Source organism: Polypterus senegalus, chromosome 3 (assembly GCF_016835505.1).
Source record: "Polypterus senegalus isolate Bchr_013 chromosome 3, ASM1683550v1, whole genome shotgun sequence".
NCBI classification, from domain to species: Eukaryota; Metazoa; Chordata; class Cladistia; order Polypteriformes; family Polypteridae; genus Polypterus; species Polypterus senegalus.
In genome coordinates, this window is record NC_053156.1 from 98,744,160 (window position 1) to 98,769,801 (window position 25,642).

Consider the following 25,642-nt stretch of genomic DNA (forward strand, 5'->3'; position numbering starts at 1 on the left):
AATTTTCCCCGACAATTTTGTATCTGCACAGCTCCTGCATCCTTTTTTTTTTTTTTTGATGATTAGTAATGAGAATAGCACACAGTTCACCAGATAGTCAGTCTACTTACTGTATTATACATTCTGAGCATAATATGCTTTGATTGACATGCATGTCAATGTCCTTAATATAATAGAAGCAGTCCAATCACAGACCCCGGGGCCCTCTATTCTTCATCTCCAGCCAATGAATTAACCTGCAATCCATTTTTATGTTGCGTCAGATGCCGTTGGTTTCAGAATTTAATCTTTCTATCAAATACTTTTTTTCAGAGTTTATGTATTTTTTTTTTTTGTTACATGCTTTGATTTTAACTGATAATCTATTAGCCTGTGAGTTTTTATTTATTTAGTTAAGATTAACAGATTTGATGAGAGGAAGGCTTCTACCAAACCAGTTGTTTAGTGCTGTATTTTATATTTGTACAAGTAGTCCTCACATCCATATATAATTTGCTTTATCTAACTCAGGGTTGTATGGAATTGGTGGTTGTTCTGGAAGTACTGGGTTCAAGGCACACTTACAATGGGGTACCAGTCTGTTGCAGTGCCTGCTCACTCACATGCAGTCCTATTTGCACAGAACTAAGCTTCTGTTGCTAATTATTTGGCCTATATCCTTGGGAGAAAACCTAGATATAGAGAATGTGCAGATTCTGTATGGATGATTAGAGCCCGGGATGCTGAATAAGTGAAGCAGCAGTGTTAACCACTGTGTTGTCATGTAGCCCCTGTTTCGTATTACAGTTTTCATAGTTTTACACTGTACAGATATAAGGATTTTTGTTGGGGTTTATTTTGTTTCCCTTTTAATAAAGTATACTTAAAAATATATAGTATCTTGGTTTAGGCTTGCATATGCTTTAAATGTTTAATACAAAGCTGAGTTTTCACATTATTGCTAGGTGATTACTACAAATGACAAAATGATTGGGGTGATTTGCTCGGTTGTCTACCAGAAATTAGAACAGTCAGATTTTTTTTTTTCCCAGTTCATCAGGTGTTCTGTTCATTGCATGTATAACCTGGATAATTTCCATTTCTTAGCATTTCATTAATCTAACCTCCAGATATCATGCTTGTTCTCTATCTCATGCTATGTTGTGCTGGTTTCTTAAATAAAATAATTGTATAGGCATTTCTCTGACAAACCAGCAAAGCCCTTTTAGACCATAAAGATCTTTTACTTAGTTATTAGCAAAGTTGTTCCACTAGATCATATAGATTTTGTAAAATGTATTAAGGTTTCCACAACTTTCTGGCTTTAGTTTCAGATTCACCTCAACATTGTTTGTCCTAGAGTATGTGATTCACTGTTTATTTTGACAGATCAATTTGTAAGACTGTGGTACACTTTTGTATGCAATTTTCACTTCTTCTTTTGACTGCTCCCGTTAGGGGTTGCCACAGTGGATCATCTTTTTCCATATCTTCCTGTCCTCTACATCTTGCTCTGTCACACCCATCACCCGCATGTTTCCTCTTCTCACATCTATAAACCTCCTCTTAGGTCTTCCTCTTACCTGGCAGCTCCATCCCTAACGTCCAGCATCACTCCTCTGAACATGTCCAAACCAATGCCAATCTTGCCTCTCTGACTTTGTCTCCTAACCGTCCAACCTGGGCCGACCCTCTAATGTACTCATTTCTAATCCTGTCCATCCTTGTCTTTAACTCTACCATCTGTCTCCTGCTTTCTGGTCAGTGCTACCGTCCACAACCCATATAAGAAAGCTGCTCTCAGTACTGTCCTGTAGATCTTCCCTTTCACTCTTGCTGATACCCGTCTGTCACAAATTACTTCTGACACTCTTCTCCACCCTGTCTGCACTCTTTTTCATCTCTCTTCCACAATCCCTGTTACTCTGTACTGTTGATCCCAAGTATTTAAACTCCTCCACCTTCACCAACTCTACTCTCTGCATCCTCACTGTTCCACTGTCCTTCCTCTCATTCACACACATGTATTCTGTCTTGTTCCTTCTGACCTTCATTCCTCCTCCTCTAAAGCATATCTCCACCTCTCCGGGGTCTCCTCAACCTGTTCCCTACTCTCGCTACAGATCACCATGTCATCAGCAAACATGATAGTCCAAGGTGACTCCTGTCTAATCTCATCTGTCGACCTGTCCGTCACCATTGCAAATAAGAAAGGGCTCGGAGCCAATCCCTGATGTAATCTCGCCTCCATGCTGAATGCATCTGTCACTCGTACTGCAGACCTAACCACTGTCACCCTCCCTCGTACATATCCCACACAACTCTTTAAATACTTCTCTGCTATTCCTGACTTCCTCACACATATGCTTTCTCCAGTTTCACAAACACACACATTGCACAATGCAACTCCTTCTGGCTTTCTCTATACTTCTCCATCAACACCCTCGGAGCAAACATCACATCTGTGGTGCTCTTTCTTGGCATGAAACTATACTGCTGCTCACTAATCATCACCTCCCTTCTTAACCTAGCTTCCACTACTCTTTCCCATAACGTCATGCTGTGGCTCATCAATTTTTATTCTCCTGTAATTACTACAGCTCTGCACATCCCCCTTATTCTTAAAAATTGGTACCAGTACACTTCTTCTCCACTCCTCGGGCATCCTTTCACTTTCCAAGATTCCATTAACAATCTTAACAATCTGGTTAAAAACTCCTTTGCCATCTCTCCTAAGCACCTCCATGCTTCCACAGGAATGTCATCTGGACTAACGGCCTTTCCATTCTTCATCCTCTTCATAGCTGTCCTTAATTCCTCCATGCTAATCTGTTGCACTTCCTGAATCACTATCTTCTCCTCATCCAACCTGCTCTCGCTCACTCTCATTCTCTTCACTTATCGGCCTCACAAAGTACTCTTTCCATCTTCTCAACGCACCCTCCTCACTTGCGAGTATGTTTCCATCTTTATCCTTTATTGCCTAACCTGCTGCACATCTTTCCAAGTTTGGTTCCTCTGTCTGTCCAATCGGTCCTTTTCTCCCTCCTTAGTGTCCAGCCACTCTCACAACTCATCATATGTCTTTTCTTTAGCCTTCGCCACCTCTCTCTTTACATTGTGCCTTATCTCCTTGAACTCTTGTCCACTTTCTGCATCTCTGACTATTCCACTTCTTCTTTGTCATCCTCTTCCTCTGTATACTCTTCAGTACTTTCCCATTTCACCACCAGGTTTCCTTTTCCGCCTTCCTCTGACCAGATGTTAGTGCAAAGCACCCTTCTTGCTCTCACCCTTACTACTTCTGCTATAGTTGCTCAGCTGTTGGGAAACACTTCATTGTCACCCAGTTCCTGCCTTACCTTCTCCCTGAACTCAACCTTGCAGTCTTCCTTTTTCAATTTCCACCATTTGATCCTTGGCTCTGCCCTCACTCTCCTCCTCTTCTTGGTCTCCAGTGTCATCCTACAGCCACCATCCTATACTGTCTAATTACATTTTCCCCTGCCACCACTTTGCAGTCTTCAATCTGCTTCAGATTGACTGTCTTCTGAGTAGGATATAATCTACCTGTGTGCATCTTCCTCCACTCTTGTAGATCACCCTATGTTCCTCCCTGTTCTTAAAATATGTATTCACTACAGCCATGCCCATCCTTTTGCAAAATTCACTATCCTCTGACCTTCATTCCTCTCCCTGACACCATAACTACTCCTCTCCTCCTCATCTCTGTTCCCTTCACCAACATGTTAATTGAATTCCCGCTCCAATCACCACTTTCTGTCTCTTTGGTACATTGTCCATCACTTCATCCAACTCACTCCAGAAATCATCTTTCTTATCCATCACACACCCATTTTGAGAGCCATATACACTAACAACATTCATCATCACATCTCCAGTTTTCACCTTCATAATCATTACTCTGTCTGACACTCTTTTCACTTCCAAAAAACTCTTGACATACTGTTCATTCAGAATAACCCCTACCCCATTCCTCCTCCCATCCGCACCATGATAGAACAATTTGATCCCACCTCTGATCCACCTGGTTTTACTCCACTTCCATTTAGTCTCTTGCACGCACAATACATCAACCTTCCTTCACTCCATCATATCAACTAAATTTCTCCCCTTACCAGTCATACTGGCAACATTCAAAGTTCCTACCCTCAGTTCAACTCTTTTTTTTTTTTTTGACTTTGGGTATTTGAATTGCTTTCCACATTTAGTGGGATATCAGGGAGCAGTTGGGGAGTCTCAGCACTTCAACAGCTTAACTTCATAAAGTAAAATTTAGAAAACTAAAGAATGTTGTAATAGATTTTTTTTTTTTACTTCATTGCACTATATTAATACAGACACAGTTGCTGGAAAAATCAGACTTTAATTCAAGGTGAAATTTTGGACTCGTTAAGACTCCAGTTTTGGAAACGTTGTGTATTCATGTAATATGCCCAAGAGTGCACCATTAGCTTGCATAAAACCTAAAGTATGCCCTAAGATATGACTATTGTGCTTTTAAAGTCATTTTATTAATGGATCAGAGTGTAAAATGCAGCAGCAGTATCTTGGATGTGTAAATGGTGCTGTTTTTTGTAAGATGCTGCTATAATCCTATTGGACCACATAACCCCCTTTAATCTTGCACTGTACATGACTGGCAACATATATGCATTTAAACAACAGAATTGTCACTCATATTCTAGCCCTCAGTACAGGATGCCTTTTTGAAGGAAATGCATAATTAAGTGTTTTAAATTAAAGTATGTTACAATGAGAAAAGTGAATCTCTCTCTCTCTCTCTCTCTCTCTCTCTCTCTCTCTCTCATAACACATTTTATTTATTCGTAGGTGCCTTTCTAAACACTCAAGGACATCGAACAATAGATAAAACACACATTATAAACAAAACTAAAAAATACAAAAATCAAAATCGGGCAGAGCAATTATAATCAAAGAGAAAAAGCAGTCTTAAACAGATGAGTTTTAAGTTTAGATTTGAAAAGTGAGAATGAATTAATATTTCTAAGCTCGGATGGTAATGAGTCCCAAAGCTGGGGACAGTCAGGTGGATGGAGGAAGACGATCTAAAGGTGTGGGAGGGAATGGCAACATGGAGGAGGTCAGACAGATATGGAGGAATGTGGATAGCCTTAAATGTTAACAGGAGAATTTTGAAGTCAATACGGAAATTAACTGGAAGCCAATGAAGCTGCTGCAAGACCGGAGTGATATGGTGAGTAGAGGGGGTTCTAGTAATGATGCAGGCAGCTGAATTCTGGACCAGTTGAAGCTTATAAAGAGATTTGAAAAGAAAAGAAAAGGGAATTGCAATAATCCAAACGAGAGGTGACTAGGCTATGAACAAGGATAGCCGTTGTATGGGGATTGAGGGAGGGGCGAATACAATTAATGTTATGCAAATGGAAATATGATATATATATGGATAGATATAGATATATATATGGATAGATATAGATAGATAGATAGATATAGATAGAGATATATATATATATATATATATATATATATACTGTGTATGTGTATACAGTCATGTGAAAACATTAGGACACCCTTTGAAAGCATGTGGTTTTTGTAACATTTTTAATAAATGGTTATTTCATCTCCGTTTCAACAATACAGAGAGATTAAAGTAATCCAACTAAACAAAGAAAACTGAGGAAAAGTCTTTTCAAGATCTTCTGTAAATGTCATTCTACAAAAATGCCTATTCTAACTGAGGAAAAGATAGGACACCCTTGCCCCTAATAGCGAGTGTTACCTCCTTTGGCTGAAATAACTGCAGTGAGACGGTTCTTGTAGCCATCTACCAGTCTTCGACATCGGTCTGAGGAAATTTTACCCCACTCCTCAATGCAGAACTTTTTCAGCTGTGAGATGTTTGAGGGGTTTCTTGCACGCATACAGCCCTTTTCAAGTCACCCCACAGCATCTCAATGGGATTCAAATCTGGACTTTGACTTGGCCATTCCAGGACTCTCCATTTCTTCTTTTCAGCCAATCTTTGGTTGATTTACTAGTATGTTTTGGGTCATTGTCATGTTGCATGGTCCAGTTCCGCTTCAGCTTTAATTTTCTAACTGATGGTCTCACATGTTCTTCAAGCACCTTCTGATACACAGTAGAATTCATCGTGGATTCTATGATGGTGAGCTGACCAGGTCCTGCTGCAGCAAAGCAGCCCCAAACCATGACACTTCCACCTCCATGCTTCACAGTTGGTATGAGGTTCTTTTCTTGGAATGCTGTGTTTGGTTTACGCCAAACATGTCCTCTGCTGTTGTGTCCAAATAATTCAATTTTGGACTCATCTGTCCAAAGAACATTATTCCAGAAGTCCTGGTCTTTGTCAACTTTATCTCTGGCAAATGTCAGTCTGGCCTCGATGTTTCTCTTGGAAAGCAAAGGTTTCCTCCTTGCACACCTCCCATGCAAGTTAAACTTGTACAGTCTCTTTCTGATTGTAGAGGCATGTACTTCTACATCAACAGTAGCCAGAGCCTGCTGTAGTTCTCGAGATGACACTTTAGGGTTTTGGAGACCTCTTTTAGCATCTTGCGGTCTGCTCTTGGGGTGAACTTGCTGGGGCGACCAGTCCTGGGCATGTTGGCAGTTGTTTTGAAAGCCCTCCACTTGTAGACTATCTTCCGGACAGTGGAATGGCTGATTTCAAAATCTTTTGAGATCTTTTAAATCCCTTCCCAGACTCATAGGCTGCTACAATCTTTTTCTGAAGTCCTCTGACAGCTCTTTTGTTCTCACCATGGTGCTCACTCTCACTTCAACAGTCAGGAGCACACCAAACTAAATGTCTGAGGTTTAAATAGGGCAAGCCTCATTCAACATGCAGAGTAACGATCTACTAATTATGTGCACCTGGTGTGATATACCTGTGTGAGATCTGAGCCAATTTAAGAGGGAATACATGTGAGGGTGTCCTATCTTTTCCTCAGTTAGAATAGGCATTTTTGTAGAATGACATTTACAGAAGATCTTGAAAAGACTTTTCTTCAGTTTTCTTTGTTTAGTTGGATTACTTTAATCTCTCTGTATTGTTGAAACGGAGATGAAATAACCATTTATTAAAAATGTTACAAAAACCACATGCTTTCAAAGGGTGTCCTAATGTTTTCACATGACTGTATATATATATGGATATTTGCCATTTTCCAGTCCTTCGGAATCTCTCCAGTGCTCAGTGACTTCCTAAAAAATATGTGTCAAGGGTTTATATATGTACTCACTAGCCTCCTTAAGAACACGAGGATAAATATTATCTGGGCCTGGTGATTTGTTTGATTTCATCTTATTTAATCTGAGTAGCACTTCTCCCTCTACAATTGTCCTCAGTACCTCCTTAGTAGTTGCGTTTACCTCTGGGACGTTATCCACTTGCTCACTTGTAAACACCTCAGAAAAATGTAAGTTTAGGGCATCTGCTATTTCAATGTCTGTATCTTTTAATTCCCCTTTACTATTCCTGATGAACTTGACCTCCTCCTTAACTGTTCTTTTACTACTAAAATACTGAAAGAATCTCTTGGGGTGGTCTTTCGCCTTATCTGCTATATTCCTCTCCAACTGTCTTTTAGCCTCTCTGATATCCTTTTTAATGGTTGCCCTCATGTTCTCATACGCGCTATGGTTCACTTTTGCAGTCATTAGTCTTATATGCCTTTATACAGCAGTCTTTTCCTTTGCAACTTCTTTTTTAAATCTTTATTAATCCATCGTGGATGTTATTGATGTGGGTCTGAAAAGAGAGAGTGCTATCAAGGATGACACCCAGATTCTTAATCTGTGGGGAAGGGGAAACTGAGGATCTCTCTCTTTCGCTCGCTCTTGCGTCTAATTTTAAGAAATACTACCAGGGATAATTGGTCTATACCCATTTTTTGAGTATGCTTATGATTTGCACAGTCTTTTTGACAAACGTCTCAGCCTCACAAGTGGATAAAAAATGCCCTTGTTCATAAAATGATGTGCTGATCATTGGATTAGATGTCCTGTATAAAAGTAGAAACAATTATTAATATCCTTATACAGTAATCCCTCGCTGTATCGCGCTTTGACTTTCGCGGTTTCACTCTATCGCGGATTTTAAATGTAAGCACATCTAAATATATATCACAGATTTTTCGCTGGTTCGCGGATTTCTGCAGACAGTGGGTCTTTTAATATATGCTACACGCTTCCTTAGTTTGTTTGCCCTGTTGATTTCATACAAGGGACACTATTGGCGGATGGCTTAGAAGCTACCCAATCGGAGCATGTATTACATATTAACTAAAATTCCTCAATGCTATAAGATATGCATCCCGCGCGGAGCTTGATTGTTTGCTTGGCTCTGCCTCTCTCTCACCCTCTCTGACATTCTCTGCGCCTGACGGAGGGGCTGTTTGCACAGAGGCTGTTTGCTTAAAAGATACTGACGCTCCTCTAAAAAATGCCGGCAAACTTAAAAGCACACGTATTGATTTTTTGATTGTTTGCTTTTCTTTGCGAGCTCTCTCTCTCTCTCTCTCTCCCTCTGAAGTTCTCTGCTCCTAAAGAGAAGAAGATCTATTTGCATTCTTTTAATTGTGAGAAAAAACTGTCATCTCTGTCTTGTCATGGAGGACAGTTTAAACTTTTGACTAAAGGGTGTTATTTCATGTCTAGAGGGCTCTAATAATGTTAACAGTGTGGGAGAGCTTATAAGGGCTTAAAATATATAAAATAACTACACAAACATATGGTTTCTACTTCGCGGATTTTCGTCTATCGCGGGGGGTTCTGGAACGCAACCCCCGCGATCGAGGAGGGATTACTGTAATAACTCTGTCTCTTACCATGATATGTCTAACATCAACTATAAAAGCTGACAACTAATTAAAGGTAAATTTTGGCTATTTGCAAACAGCAGCAAAAAGTGACTCAACTCTGATTGGCATATATTTAATGATTTGTTCATTAAATTACTTTTTGCAACCCAGCTGTATGATTGTGCACAGATATCTATTCCTGAATATGGCCCACATATTAAATTAATAAAAAAATGCATTAGTTATTTGCAACCCTTTTTTGCCATTGTGAATGTCCACAGCATAGTTGCTACACCACTCCATAAACTTACTACTGGAAGTTACCTGCAAAATTGCAACCTTAAGAAATTGAAAACTAAAGCTGTCAGCTGTCCCTTTTGAGACTAGAAACATATTGACATGACAAGAACTAGGACTGGTGGGAGAAGGATGTGGGTTTTATTGGATCCAATTTATTTCAACAAATGTTCATGGGAAATGAAATGTTAGACGCACCCTCTCCATCAGAAAGTGTGTGGCTAAAGGCTATTCTGAATTTTGACAGGTCCAAAGTGTTGTACACCGTCCAGTCATCTTGCCCAGTAGGACTTTCAACTTGCCTTCCAAATAATCATACTAATTAATTTAATTTAGTCAGAAGGGATAATATTTGGAACTTGTACAACTCGAATCTATCAAGCACATTTGGATGATAATTAATCTGTTGTTTTAAACCGTTGAGGCATATAAACTACCAGAAACAGGTTGCTTGTAATTTTTTGTGTATTTTGTATTGTAAAAGGCTCCACATGTTAAGTTCTAAATCAGATCTTAAGTTTAGGTTCCATGTAGATTTTGGTTGTTCATACTTCTCTAAAAGATGTGTGTCATATATAACTGGGGGATACAATTGATCCCCATTTTCTTGCAGTGTTAATGTTATTGTGTTTTTATTTGAAAGTAATCTGAATTAAATCACTTAAAGATGAAGAAAACTTGAATATATAGAAAACCAACTGTTTATTTAAAGTCTCTTTACTGTCATTGTTTTGGAGTATTCCTTTAAAAACCTGGGAATCAATGTACAATTGGTTACTGTATTTCCTGACTGATACGGTTCAGTCAGGGCTGAAAAAGTTGGTAGTTGTACCATACTAAAATAAGACATTCTAGTTCTCCACTCATTTTTAAAAGTGCCACACATTTAATATTGTCCTGCTGAAAAAGGCATAAACATTAAATTTACCTTTTACCTGCCATGTCAAATGTTAGGTTGCTTAGCATATACAATTTACTAAAATGCCTGAAGATTTTTTAATTTTTTTTATTTTTATTTAGTATATCTAACAAATCTTTGTGTGTGTATATATGTATGTACTTTTAAACCATTTATTCATTCACCTCTTCGATGAATACAGTGAGGGATGTATATTGTATGATATAAAAGGAAATGTTTTGTAACATTTTCTAACTCTATTTTTCTATCATTCAGCATAAAAAGTTGACAGTGGGGGGGGAAAATGTGATTCTTACAAAAATTGATTTTTGTTATCAAAGGGATGATGAAAAATCAATTTTGGAATGCAATCCATTACAGGCCACAGCTCTCTTTAGTGCTGGCTGTCAGCATTTATCTGGCTTTATGATGTTACTGCCATTTTTTTTTTTTTTGTTAAAATGTGTTAAATTTATTTAAACAAAATATTACAGTATTACAATCTGTCCTACTTTTTGTTTTTTACCTTCGAGCAAGACATTTTTCCCCCTCATTTTTTTTTTTAAGCTTGCGTATAAAGCACGTGTATGGCTATATTCCATTTTTTTAATTTGTCATTCTTTACCCTTTTTGGTATATAATTATGATTTTTTTGTGACTTGGGGCTGGGCTTTGAGTTTGACTGTGACTTTATCTGTTATGAATGAAGTTGTTTTACTTGGTTATGAGTTAACATGATTATTAGTGTTCTATGCTCAACAAGCTTCACAGCTGACTTTGCATCTTTATACCAGTGATAGAATAGGTGTGCGAACTATTACTCTGACCACAAAGTTATTGCTTTTGGTCAAAGACTAATTAATTTTGTTTTTTGGAATGTAGTTAGATAGATACTTTATTAATCCCAAGGGGAAATTCACATAATCCAGCAGCAGTATACTGATACAAAGAAACAATATTAAATTAAATAGTAATAAAAATGAAAAGAATTAAAATAAAATTAATGTTCGCATTTACTCCCCCGGGTGGAATTGAAGAGTCGCATTGTGTGGGAGAGGAACTATCTCTTTAGTCTGTCAGTGGAACAGGACAGTGACAAAAGTCTGTCACTGAAGCTACTCCTCTGTCTGGAGATGACACTGTTAAGTGGATGCAGTGGATTCTTCATGATTGACAGGAGTTTGCTTAGTGCCCGTCGCTCTGCCACAGATGTTAAACTGTCCAACTTTAATCCTACAATGCAGCCTGCCTTCTTAACAAGTTTGTCCAGGCGTGAGGCGTCTTTCATCTTTATGCTGCCACCCCAGCACACCACCGCGTAGAAGAGGGCACTCGCCACAACCGTCTGGTAGAACATCTGCAGCATCTTACTGCAGATGTTGAAGGATGCCAACCTTCTCAGAAAGTATATTCTGCTCTGAGCTTTCTTACATAGAGCATCAGTATTGGTAGTCCAGTCCAATTTGTCATCCAGCTGCACTCCCAGATATTTATAGTTATGCACCCTCTGCACACAGTCTCCTCTGATGATCACAGGGTCCATGAGGGGCCTGGGCCTCCTAAAATCCGCCACCAGCTCCTTGGTGTTGCTGGTGTTAAGGTGTAAGTGGTTTGAGTCGCACCATTTAACAAAGTCTTTGATTAACTTTCTGTACTCCTCCTCCTGCCCACTCCTGATGCAGCCCACAATAGCAGTGTCATCAGCGAACTTTTGCACGTGTAGTTATGTTACTATAATATTTTGATACCATGACCTGCTGTAATTCAGAAATGCTTAATATTCTATACCCCAGAAAACAATCCAACTATTCTAGAGACTAAGCACCATTTGCTTAGTGCATACTTTAAAGCCAATTCTTGGAGAATAAGAAGCTAACTTGACGTGGTCAGGTGTGATCAAACAGTTAAAAAAAAAAAAACTCTCCAAAAATATAAATGTTAAATTGTGAACCTTAGAGACCTTAGTTTCAGCTTGTGTCCTCCGAGAAGGGATATAATTTTCCAGCATAAATTGTAAAGATAGTAAGCAAGTGATCAGAGAGAACTTGCAATAATGAACAAGTTATTAATGCGAACCAGAATCGTGCACAGTAACATAGTAAATTCATAAAAACAGTACAATAAATTAGAAGAGTTGGGATGTAGAAGAAACTGTGAGGTTACAGTCAAGTAGCAAGTAGAGACAAAATGTAGTTTAGTGAAACTTTTATACTGGGGTGTATAGTATGGGCACACTACGAAAATAAGGGTCAAACATTTCTTAGATTTTGGTTTATTTTACTCACAATACTGTAATCCTATATAACACCTGTGAAAGTCAAAGAGCTCTTACAACTTTAATTCGTAAGTACAGATGTTGTTACTTGCATTTGGGCTACTATGTCTACTTTCAGGTATGTTTAGCATTTTGTTGTTCAATATTTTAGTTTTTTTTAAATTATTGTGTTTTAAAACTGAAGTGTTTTGTGTTCTTGGTTTTCCCTCAGACTTTCCACATTTAAATGACCAGGAGCTCATGAGTGTTAAATGTATTTGTTTTTTGCTTGTTGCGGTTTGTCAAAAAAAAAAAAATCATATTCTAGTGGGTTAATGTAGCTGTGGTCAGTGCTTTTTTAAATGTGACTTATTGATACACTGAAATTAAGGGATACTCCTATGTATTTAAAATTCAAAGCGAGCAAAGGAATAATCATAATTTCAAATGTTCTGGTTACTTTCAATTTGCTGTACACTATTTGAGCAGACATGAAATTTAGTTACTGCATTGTGTGAATAGGTTTTGTAAAGTTTACTAAATCCACCATTCAAATTCCCCGTTTTACTTTTTTCCCTTTTTAACATATTGACATGAAATGGTTAACTAAACCAAACAAGCAGAATTTTCTACTTTGCAACTCCTTTAGAATTTGCTAGGAAATTGAGAGAGCACATAGCTGGAGTCCAAGAATGGGGAAAGACATCCTAGTAGCAAACAGACTGCATGCTGCACATCTGAAATCCCACCTCTCAATGTCTTCAGCATTATGCCTCTGGCTTTATTAAGTAAGGCCGGTCTATTTAAATGGCGGCCCAGAAGCAGCCTTTGAGTGGCCCAGCCAGTTTTCTCGCCAGAAACACAGAAGAAAACAATGAGAAAAATGCAATTTGCAAGCCTTCCGAAATTTCTTAGTAGTACAGACCATGAATGCAACACTCGGTGTAGTATAGTATTCAACCCACACTGCAGTGTGTTGTGAGTTTTAAAGTGGTGGTAGTAGTCAATGATACTGTGACAACCTGTCAAAAAAAACACTTCTCTGGGGAAATCTCTTCCTGTTTTTATACCATTTGCTCCCCTCTCGCCCTGATCCTGTTCCTCGGCTCTCTTTAGGGAAGTGCCCTCAAAAAGAGCTTTACCCCAAGACTCCTTTCCTTAAGAGCCCAGGCAGTAGCAAGACACATCACAATACCAACACACGTGTTGATTTAAAACAAACCTATGTTCCCTGACTGTGCCGTAAAAATTGTATTTGTGCTTTTAGTTACCGTTCTCACTTGTAATGGGTTTGTGCACTTATAGCTTTGATAGCTCTGCTAGTGTGTGTTGTATTTTCTTATTCTGTTAAATACATATTGTGACTAACTGGGTCATATTTGCAGTGATGTAATCGTAGCAATGCTGCCTCACATTAAAAAGATCGTGGGTTTGCATCCAACATGAGATTCAAAGTGTTAAGTAGAGAGAAAGATGCCATGTAAATACAGGTAAAATTCCGTTACTACAAACTGCCAGGGACCCACAAAATATTTCGTTGTAATGAAAATTTCGTTGTAATGAGATTCTGTATTTGTCACTATAGTGCTTTATAACTTGTGTCCAGACGTTTTCAAACATTTCAATAGCTTCTTTCGCGTTAATTTCAATCTTCTCCTGTAAACAAGCGTGATTGCCGTGTCTGTGGAAGATTGTTTGTCTGTTGCTGGGGCTGGACAACAGCAGGCTCACAGCTCTGCAGTGAAGCACCACAGAAGTGAATCCTTAAAGATCGTGGTTGAGCTACAAGTCCCTGTCTTACAATCCAAAACCCGAGGCTGAGTCTCAGTACTTTAGCAAAACCAGCTTTATTCAGCTGAAACAGGAACAGCACGGTTATTTATTGTAGCATAATCTGCCTCTCTCCTATACACCGACACAGCAGTCAGACAGTGTTGTGACCAGGTTAGTGGCTAAGTAATACTGTTCCCTGCATCTACATTGTTCCTTGCATTGCCCGTCAAGATCTTTTCTGTTTACTTCAGTGCCGAGCCGCAGCAGAGCTGTGAGACTACCCCGGCAAAAGATAAACAGTCTTCCACAGAAGCGGCGATTGTACTTCGGGATGTTCTTTGGCGTATTTTCCAGTTGGGGTGGTCCCAAGAGAGTTTACAAACCTCACACATTTTTTTCAATGAGTGCTGCATTAATAGGAATGTTTCTTAAACGAGCATCACTGAACCACATAAAAACTACTTTTTCTGCGTCTTCAAATGCAGCAGTTTGCATACATTTGCAACCAGAGATTTTTCTTCTTTTTTTGATTGGCCTTTTAAGAAAGTTTACGAAAATTCTGAATTCACTGGCAATGTATTTTTTTCTTTTTGCCGTACTTTGAGAGCTGCAAAAATTTTAAGTTTTTTTTTTTTTTTCTTTCTAATATGAACTGTTATTGTTTTTTCATGTCTGCCGTTTCTATAGGAGGGTGACAATGAGTTAAATTCCAATGGATTTTTTTCAAATGTTGTTGAGCAATAAGCAAAACCACCGAAAACAAAAACGATACGAGGAATGTCTGAAGAAAAAAAAAAATATATATATTTTTTTTAAATAACCGTGTTTCTGTTTGGGGATTGTTGTGCACAACTGGGCTGTGACCACAGAACTAACTGCTCTGTGGATAATTCATTCAAGCATTTCAAGCTCACTTTGTTGTAATGAAAGTATCTGCTGAATGTACTTCATAATAACGAGATTTCTATAGACTCGTGTCATATGGGGAAACTGTCGGGACCATAAAAATACTTTGTTGTAACGGAGTGTTTACCTCTATAAAGACTGTTATATGACCAAAATATTTATTTTAAAAGGGAAACCAATGTTATTGCTAATACTGTGCACTCTTGATCTTATGCACTTTGAGATGTGCCTAGATCAGATATGATCAAAATGTTTAGTTTTTGTTTGCCACTACCTCAGATTGTATTTTATAGCTTGTGTGTGTGTGTGTGTATGTGTATAAATAAAAATTATCTGGCCCAACTGAATTTGTATTTGAATAGCCCTGGTGTAAGGTTTTATGGTGACCCTATTTCACCTTTTATGCTTTTTATGGTGTAGACTTTTTTAATTAAATGTATAAAATCCTATACACCTAGCACTGATTGACCAGGTACTTCAGCACTTCCTCCACCCTTCTGCATTTGCAACCTCAGGAAATTTTAAAATGAGTCTGGGTACAAAACCGCAAGATTCAACTTCAGCCCTACTCTTTAGTCCTGATACCAGTACTCCTGCACCAGGCAGCATCGGTTAGAGGTGGTAGGCAAACTCCAACCCCCTCTTTAAACTTTAACTTTAACTTTTACACTCCTGTTGCTAAAAGCTATAACCCAACATTAAATGCAAGAATTGTTTGAAATCTAAAAAAATTAATCATAATTAAAATTAATTTTAGTTGCAGTGCTGTAGAGCATCCTGGGACATCCGTGCCATCTGTCGCTACAATATATTTACACTATCAGCCAAAAGACCTACCCCAAGAGGTGTAACAGCTAAAAGTAAAGGAATTAAAAGGGGGAAAAGCATCAGTCTTTATTCATCGGACTCCATGGTTTAACGAGGAAAAATGAGTATGAGATTATCGTCGGACTGATGCAAAGTTTATTGTGACGGATTTAGAGTTCTTTACCAATGTGGAATCAAGTTGGTTTAGGTATGCATAGCATAGCACAGTTGTTCCAACCAACTTTTGTTCTTAGTTGGACTCCTAGCCTAATTAAGTGATCTGTATGTCCCAGTTTCTGTATTCTGGAGGGAATAATAAGTAAACAACAAAAGGAGTAAAGCATTTTAAAGCGGCAGTAATACATACAAATATTTCTTAATGTCATATAATGTGAAAATCTTACTGCTCTGGTTTTCTAAATGCAGAATAAGAGAAAAGACCAGTCAACTAAATGAGATCAATTATTTATTTTGAGTCATGTTGGATCAAAAACCTGCAGCCACATAAGGTTCCACAGGACCAAGTCTGAGAACCACTGATATAGGATAAAGCTGATTACTAGGTAGCTACCTTAAGGTTAAATTAACTTACAATCATAATGAGTAATGCAAAAACAAAATTAGTTCGAAAATTTTTAGAACTAGCCAACCCGCGGCGTAATATACGCCGCATAATCAGGCTGGTTTTTTAATGCTTTTTAAGCACAGGGAGAAAATTAACATTGGAAAAATCGGAAATGTAATAAAATCGGCACGGCCCTTCCGGCGTGCTTTCCATGGTTGTCTTGCCTTAGTGAAATATATATAGATATAGATATAGATTGTTTGTTAGTTAGAAATTTATTTTTGTTTTCCTCCCAACTTTAGGGAGATGACAGTCCTTTAACCCCAGGTACCACCCCCTTCAAGAGATACATTATCTAACATCCTCATACTTGCTGAGAAGAGAAATATCTGTGAGCTTTCCAGTGTGTCAAAAGTAGCTATTAGCACGTTGTTTTATCTCTTATTTTTTGCACCACATTATGGAGAGTAGTATTGGTAAGAGTATCAATAAGTATCCGTAGTGATATCTGTATCAATAAAATCCTAATGATACCCATCCCTACCCTTCAGTGTTCATTATAATATGCCCAAAAGGGGAAAATCTGCCAATTTTCTGTTGCTCTAATTTGTTACTAAGTTCACATTTATATGTTAAGATTTACATGTTTCTGATTCATTATACAAAACATTTATAAATTCTCTAACATACAAAAGCCATCCAATTGGCCAAAATGTGTCAATTGTACACTTCAAAAGTATTAACACTAGCAAGGCATGGTGTTGGGGAAACCTTCAATCAGTATGTCAAACTCTAGTCTTAGCCCTGAGAACACACACCTAGGGTCTAACTTCACTAATGTGAACATATTTAGACAAACTTTTAGAGCAGGGGTGCCCACACTTTTTCGGCTTGCAAGCTACTTTTAAAATGACCAGGTCAAAATATATACTGTATACTGAGTATCAGAGGTGGGTAGTAACGAGTTACATTTACTCCGTTACATTTACTTGAGTAACTTTTTAAAATTGTACTTCTAAGAGTAGTTTTCCTGCACCATACTTTTTACTTGAGTACATTTGTGAAGAAGAAAAGCTACTCTTACTCCGCTACATCGTGCAACACTCGAATCGTTACTTTTTTTCCATTAAAGTCTGACAGACAATTTTCAATCTGCGTATGCTGTCAAGTTGTGCACACGCCTTCCAAAACCTCGCCAGAGCTGGATATGCAATGGATGTTCCCCAAATCAAGGCGCTGCAGCTTTGAGGACAGATGTTGCATTTTTTATTTGAAAGCATTAACTGAGCTAATCATTTTGACCATTCTCTTTTCCTTGTAGCTGTAAATTTAAGCTCATTCAACATGTTGGTCAGATCGACAAAAAAATGTTAAGTGGCCATTGATCTTTATTAAGTTTCTTGTATTCTGCATGTTTAATGACAAGGGGAAACTCCTTTTTCTCCAGCCAGGGGTCTTGAAATCTCGGCAGGAATTTCTCGATAGCCATCTGCCTCAACAAAGGCATCTTTTATCATCTCTCCATCTTGGAAGTACTTCTTATGCTTAATGATCAAGTGACTCACCCGGAACGATGCTTCTGTGTGTCTGACTTTGCTTTTGAATTCAGCCGAGTGAAAAATGACAGCTGTCCGATTTTAACTACGATTTTAGTTCCTGCTCCTTTCTCTTTCTCGGATCGCTTTTTGGAAGGAAGTCCGTTTCGTAGTTTTTATGAACAGTTCGAAAGTGCCTTTCCACATTTTCCTTCTTTGGAATAGCAATGATAGATTGACAGATCAGACAAACGCACTTTGATTGTGACATTGTGAGAGAAAAAAATCCTCTTCCAATTCCACATCCAGCCCATAAACAATTTTTTTTTAAATCCCTTCTTTAGTTGATATAAATTGCAAGGCAAACAAGATCACTTAGATAACTGGAGTTTTGCAGTAGCTCGCTTGTTTCATTGTGTGTAGGGGATGACCAGTGTGTTAGAAGAAAAGAGATCTCGGACTGGCCGCCCTGTATGTCAGTCAAGTGGCAAATGCCATAGGGAGGATATATGATAGACTAAGATATGATAGATTAGGTTTTTTCCTTGTCCTCTTGAAGAGTCGAGGCTTGGGGGGTGGGGGCTGTCAAGAGGCAGGGCCTGTTAAAGCCCATTGTGGCACTTCGTGTGTGTGTGGGTTTTTTTTTTTTGCTATACAAAATAAATTGTATTGTGCCTCTGCTGTAGGATTTCCCTTGCATAGTACCATGTGTTGGTGCCCTTGTCCTGGCAAGGCTCAGGTTTTGAAGTAAGGTGCACTGAATATGCCTCTGGAGAGTTGTGACATGTTAATTAACACATGCAAGAAACATGTACAGAGTATATGTGACACTATTGACCCTATGAATCTATGCTGTGTGCTTTATAAGTTTGCTATTTATTTACTGTTGTGGATTGATTCATGGATCTAAGTTAGTATTCTAGGAAGACCAATGTACAATAATAAGTACATAATAAAAAAAGCTGAACAGATATCCCCTTTTCCCTTTGGCGCACATTATAAAAACTTTGTAGTCTTAAAATGGCTTTCTGTTTGGAAGAATATTAATTTGAATTGGAGTTAACTAGAGCTAATGGGACAAGAAGGAATGCACAGGAAAGATCATTTGGCCAGCTTGATCTACCCAGCTCATCTTCCATATCTTGCAATACTTTTGCCCCTAAAAAAAAAAGAGGGCAAGTCTGCCACATGACATGATCTCCTCCCAAGAATAATTCACTCTGTTACCAATTATTGTAATGATGAATCGTTCTGAATGCTGGTGACTGCAAGGAAGGAAATGTCTATTCATGCACAGTGTGTTGGACCTGCTCTTTTGAAAATGTTACATGACTTTAAATATAAACCTGTGGGACAATCTGAGCAGGTCTGCCCTTTACAACCATTTCATTAGCAGAAGCAGCTTTTTATTATTCAAGCCAGAAGTTTTGTGTTTGGGATGGGGTGGATTATTTGGTGCCGTTATGATTTTGTGTTTTTGTTTTGAGCTTCTGCAAAATTTACATTTTTTCTAACATGTATATAGTGTGGCTAAAGCAAACCTTCTCGCTAAGGACAGCTGTTTACCTAAAAGCATTCTATAAACAGCAAGAATCCATTGAGCTGAGAATAAGTTCAGTAGCTGTATATGAATCTAAAACCTTTTCAGTATGGGCACTAAATAAATATTACTGCATAGATGGATAATTTGCACCTGAGGTTGCTGGAAGAGGTTTTGCCTTTCTGAAACTGTCATAAAATAAGTAATGTAAGAAATTGATAGAAGGTAGTTGTGATGATGGTCATCATGCTTTTTTCCCCCCATAAGCATTTCTTTAAAAGGCAAATGGTGTTGATTTTGTTTTAATTGAAAACGACAAGTGCCTTGCTTTATGACTGTTTGTTGGCCATCTCTCTCTCTCTCTCTCTATCTCTCTCTCTCTCTCTCTCTCTCTCTCTCTCTCTCTCTCTCGATAGATAGATAGATAGATAGATAGATATCTATCTAATAGAGAGAGAGATCTCTCTCTCTATAATATGAAAATGCTTTTTTTACATTTAAAAAGCAAACACCTGCTCTGTAATTTTATTCCATGAAGTGTTCACACAAAGGAAACATTGCAAACCTATAATAAAAGGATGGCAGTAACCATTATTTCTCTAAGAACAGGGTTGTCAAACTCCAGGCCTGCAAGCCACTTAAGTCCCTTGAACCTTTTGAAAAGGCCTTCATCAATATTCAGAGTTTGTTACATAAGGCCTGTGATGACCATTAGTTTTCTGAAAAAAGTCTTTAGTATGTGTTTCATATATATAGATTCTAATTGATATTTACTGTACACTTGCCATTCAAACCCCTGTCTGGTGGTCGTCTCATTCATGCACAACACACCATAGCCACTGACTTAGAATGAAAATGGACTGTTCATAATGACACAGCATGAAAAAACATTGCATTAAAAGTTGTGTTTTAACAAGATGCAAAAGAATGCGACAATCTCACAAAGGAAATCCTAGGTCAATTTCACACATGACGCTGCATTTACTTTTTATAGCTGCAAAGGAGTCCATACAGACTGCTGGTTCTTCCTTTGCTTACCTGACTACTGCAGCTGCCCTACACCATTCTTTTCTTTTCCTTCACATGGTTGTTAAATCCGGATAGAAAATACATTTGCATTCAAACTTATGTTAAATGTGATCAGTCTGTTTCAGACCAACTTCAAATGTGCTCTATACACTCCAAGCACATTTACAAAACTCCAGTTTTTTACAAAGACAAGGTGCCATTGATTTTAATTTACAGAATAATGCCAGTGTAAATAGAAATAATTTAGCTTTAGCAACAAATTCTCGCCCATATCTGGTTAACACTCTCTCTCTCGATTGTATGTGCTGACCAGGTATTCTTCACAGGTGATCTTCCATATTCCAGAGGCCTGAACATCCTTTCTTTTCTTTTCTCCAGGTGCAAGTTAATGGTTTTATTTGTGTTTTACTAATGTGTCCTTTTATCTTCTCTTCCACCTTTATTTTGTAATTGGCTTAATGTAGATTTTGGATACATACAGTACAAAGAATTTTCTTTTAGCTTCTCCATTTCTTTTTTAAGCACAGTGAACTTCAGGTTATGGTTAAATGTTTACTTCTATTATGTGCTGTAAATAATAATAATAAAAAAAAAAGTTATTTACTATAAAGTTATATCGTACACCTAAAAGTATTGCCACTTTTTTTTTTTTTTTTTAAACAGTAAAGTTTTGGAAACCACAGCTGCCAGTTTTTTACTGCAAATTTCACTTATTTTATTATTTGTTTTGAGTGTAGACAGGTTAATGCAGGGATATTAAATTATTGTTTACATTGTGGCCTAGAATATGTGCCCCGAATCTTTTGTCAGTGATGCTGACTTGTCGTCCATATTTGAGCATTGCTACAGGTTTAATTTTTGCCAGTATATCAATAATGTGCTTGAATTGTGTATTAATAGGCTTTTTCTCACGAAATGAATTTCTTTTTTCAATTCATTTGCTAAGACTAGCAAATAAAATCAATGCACTGTTTAGTTGTATTTCCAGCTCAGATTACATGTGTTGTAGAAATTAAGAAAAAAATATTGTAAACTGTTTTTTTTCCTCCTTGAGAATTTGTTTAATAGTTTACCATGTGGTTCTTAATGGGACTTCTTTCTTTTATTCCTGTTCACTTGCTGTGCCAAGATTGATCAAACTATTTATAGGCGATTAAATGAAGAAAATACAGTCGCAGATGCAGTTTAATTAGCAGACGTAAATATTTACATCTCTGTTGGCTTATGTTTTGTGGAGAATGCCTGCATGCATAACTGGATACTCAGATTTCATTTTTCAGTTGTTCAAAACATTTCATAATTTTACATTTTCCAAAGCAATTCTGGTAGATTTTGAGTACAATTTGACATAAGTTAAATTGGTACTATTAAAGGAGTGGTTTTATTTATTTCTAAAAAGAATTTTTTTAAACTTATTTAATGCAAATAACATTTCATACAAGCAAGTCAAATTTTACAAAACTAAGTTCACATCAGAACAACCACCGAGAGAGAAGGAGGGACTAACAGAGTGAGGCTTTAATAGTAGGAAAAAATAAGTAAAGAAATATATAAATAAACAAAGATAATCCATTTCCTCAATTTAAATGCTTATTCTAAAATGTTACTGATCTTGCCCAGTTTTATAAGTTTTGCACAAATCCTGTGAGGATGGGATATTTTTCCTGTATAAATAATGAATAACATCAGTTACCCACTGATTTAAAAGAGGTGGGTTAGAATTTTTCCAGTTGAGCAAGAAAAGTTTACGTGCCAACAATGAAGTAAAAGCAATCGCAGTTTTTGTTCTCCATTTTAAGCCCATCTGGAAGTACACCAAACACAGCTGTTAGTGGATTAGGAGAGATTGTGACTCCAAGGCTGTCTGATAGGCATTTAAAGATTTTGGTTCAGAATGATGTTAATTTGGTGCAGGCCCAAAACATGTGGCCCACTGAGGCTGGAACTTGATAGCAATGTTTGCAGGTTGGATCTTGCCCTGGAAATATTTTGGACAACTTTTAAATGAGAGAGATGCAATTGATATATAATTTTGAGTTGAATATTATATGCTTTTCGCATAGGGAGCATGGGTGAATTCTGTGCATTGCTACCTTCCATTCCTTTTCTGAGATGTTGAGTGAGAGATCCTTTTCCCACTATCCTCTGGGATCTTTGAAAGGGAGGGACTTTAAAATGTTTTTGTATGTTCTAGAAATGCTGTCTGAGTCCTCAAGGCTGATCAATATTTTTTTCTGGAATAGAAATAGGTGCGAGGTGAGGAAAATGGGGCAGGTTCTGTTTTGCAAAGTTTCTGATTTGGAGGTAGTGAAAAAAATGTGTAGCTGGAAAGTTAAATTTGGAGTGTAATTGTTCGTAGGATGCAAAGACGTTGTCTATGTACAGATCTCTAAGTGATTTTAATCCCTAATGTTTTCCAGACATTAAAAACTGTGTACGATTTGAGAGGGTGGAAAAGTGGTTATTTTGCGGAGGTGCCACAGACAAAACCTCCTCTATCTTGAAATACTTCCTACATTGGTTCCATATTCTGAGTGAGTGAAACACAATTGGGTTGTTAGTATATTGGCAATGACTTGTATTTATTGGGGTACAAAGCAAAGAATATAAAGAAGTACTGCAAGATTTTATTTCTATTGCAGACTAAGCCTGTGTATGTTCATCTATTTGTGTCAATGTCCAGATTTTTTTAGCTTGTGTTTAAGTTAGGTAGAGCCATGCCACCTTTTTCTTTAGGCCTTTTTAGGGTCGCCCTTTGGATACATGGATGTTTTTGAATTCCAAATATCTAACTTTTTAAAAAATTGATTGATGTACAGTGGAACCTCGGTTCACGAACGTCCCGGTACATGTACAACTCGGTTTACGACCAAAAAGTTCGCCAAACTTTTGCCTCGGTTCACGACCACACACTCGGTATACGAACAAGCCAGTTTTCCTTTCGGTTTGTACATGTTCAGTCTCTCCCTGTGCATTTCCTGTGCAGCGAGAGAGCGCGATACACAGACACCCACCCCCACACACACGCACGGGCACACACGCAGGCAGCGCGATAGAGGCGCGCGTGTGCAAGAGATTGCCACACACGCATACACACACACACAGTGCCAGCCCAAGATGCAGACACACACACACACACACACACACAGTGCCAGCCCGAGATGCAGACACACAGGCAGCGCGAGAGAGAGCTTCACGCATTAAGGTAGAAAGGCAGTTAAAGAATGCGCTGGGCTTGATTTTGTTTTCACTTCTGTTTCCAGCGATCTGTTTGTAGCGTGCATTGTTGCAATGTTATTTTTCTTGGTGGTTTATTAAATTACGGATTTTTTCAAATGTTAATTTTTTTTCCCTGTGCTTAAAACTCATTTAAAAAGTGCTTTTAGCCAGCGGTTGGTAGCGCTATAGCGCAAATTATTGCAGTGTTAGTTTTCTCTGTTGTTCAAGGTCTTCTCAGTGTTGTTCAATGTTTTTACATTTAGTTAACTATTATGCTGCGCATTCTATGGTTTAATTAACTATATTTGTGCTTAAAAACCGAGGTCCTACTGTATATTGGAATGTTTTGAAATAGAAAAATAATCTTAGGAAGGCTATTCATCTTGACTGTGTTAATTCTTCCAGCTAAAGTGAGATGAAGGGTTGACCATCTGTGCAAGTCTTGCTTAATTTTTTCTATGCAGACAGCAAAATTTTGTTGATTTTTAAAAGCTTTGTTTACTTGTGATGTTTACATTTTAGGTATTTAAAGTAATCTGTGATGATAAAAGGGAAGGTGTCCAATCTCATATTGTGTGCTTGAGTTCACTGTAAAGGGCACACTTTTATTCAAATTAATCAGAAATCTTTTGAAATTCTGTGTATGTATGTATGTATATATGTGTGTGTGTATATATATATATATATATATATATATGTGTGTGTATATATGTGTGTGTATATATATATGTGTATATATGTGTATATATATGTGTGTATGTATATATGTGTGTGTATATATATATATATGTGTGTGTGTGTGTGTGTATATATGTATATATGTGTATATATATATATATATGTGTGTGCATACATACAGTACCATAACCATCTGCATATAGTGAAATTTTCTGTTCAAGTCCTTCTCTGATAATCCCATTTATCTTGTAAGCATTTCGAAAGTAAGCTGCAAGTGGCTCAATGGCAATTGCCAAAAGCAATGGTGACAAGGGACATCCTTGTCTAGTACCATATTCTAGTTTGAAGTAGTCTGTATTAATGTTAATACAAACTGAAGCTTCTGGACTGGTATACAGTAGTTTGATCCATGCACATATGTTCGGGCCAAACCCAAATTTCTCCAATGTATTAAAGAGGTAGTTCCATTCAACCATATCAAATGCTTTTTCTGCATCCAACGTTGACAATTATATCTAGGGTGTTAGACTTTTTGGGTGAATATATATTACATTAAACAGGCATCAAAGATTGGAAGCTACAAGTCTGCCTTTAATAAATCCAGTTTGGTCTTGTGATATTACCGAAAGAAACACTTTCTCAATCCTTCTAGCCGTTAATGCTTGGCAGAAAGTTTGAGGTAGAATTTTGTCTGTAGCTTCTGTAAATGTTGCTAATAAAAGGAAAGCAAACTTTTTTTTTTTTTTAAATAAAATTTGGCAAGGTATCTATCAGGGCCTGCTGCTTTCCCAATGTGAAGTGAGATTATAGCATCTAGTATTCCGAGAGTGTCAGAGGTTTACAAATTCCTCTGCATTGAGGGTAGCTATGGTATCCGTAATGCATCCAGAAACGCATTAGGTTGTATGTTGTCTTCTTTAAACTGAGTAGAATATAAGGTCTAATTTGTCTTAAATATGTGTATTATAAACACTTTGAAAACACATCAGATCTCAATAGGGAAAAAAAAAAATCAAGTTGGATATCTATACTGATATGGACTGGGTATTGTTTTAGGAACGAAAGGATGCCAAATTGTTTGATGGAAATGAAAATTATCCACCTACAGAGGGCTGAATTCAAAGACATCCCGGAATTCAAAGTGGGGAAAAAAATGATGCGGCAGGCTATTTCATTGCAGCAACTCAAAATTGTACTCAGCAGCTTGCATGGCCCCCATGTTGTTTACATGTCTGACAACGTCAATGCATTCTCCTAATGAGACGATTGATGATGTCCTGGGGAATCTCCTCACAGATCTGAACCAGGGCATCACTGAGCTCTTGGACATTCTG

General features: G+C 37.7%; 1 protein-coding gene across 4 annotated transcripts in view; it reads left to right on the forward strand.

Moving 5' to 3' along the window:
- Nucleotides 1-25,642, forward strand: part of LOC120525402 (synaptotagmin-like protein 2) — a 541,287-nt gene that overhangs the window by 227,993 nt on the left and 287,652 nt on the right. The window lies entirely within an intron of this gene.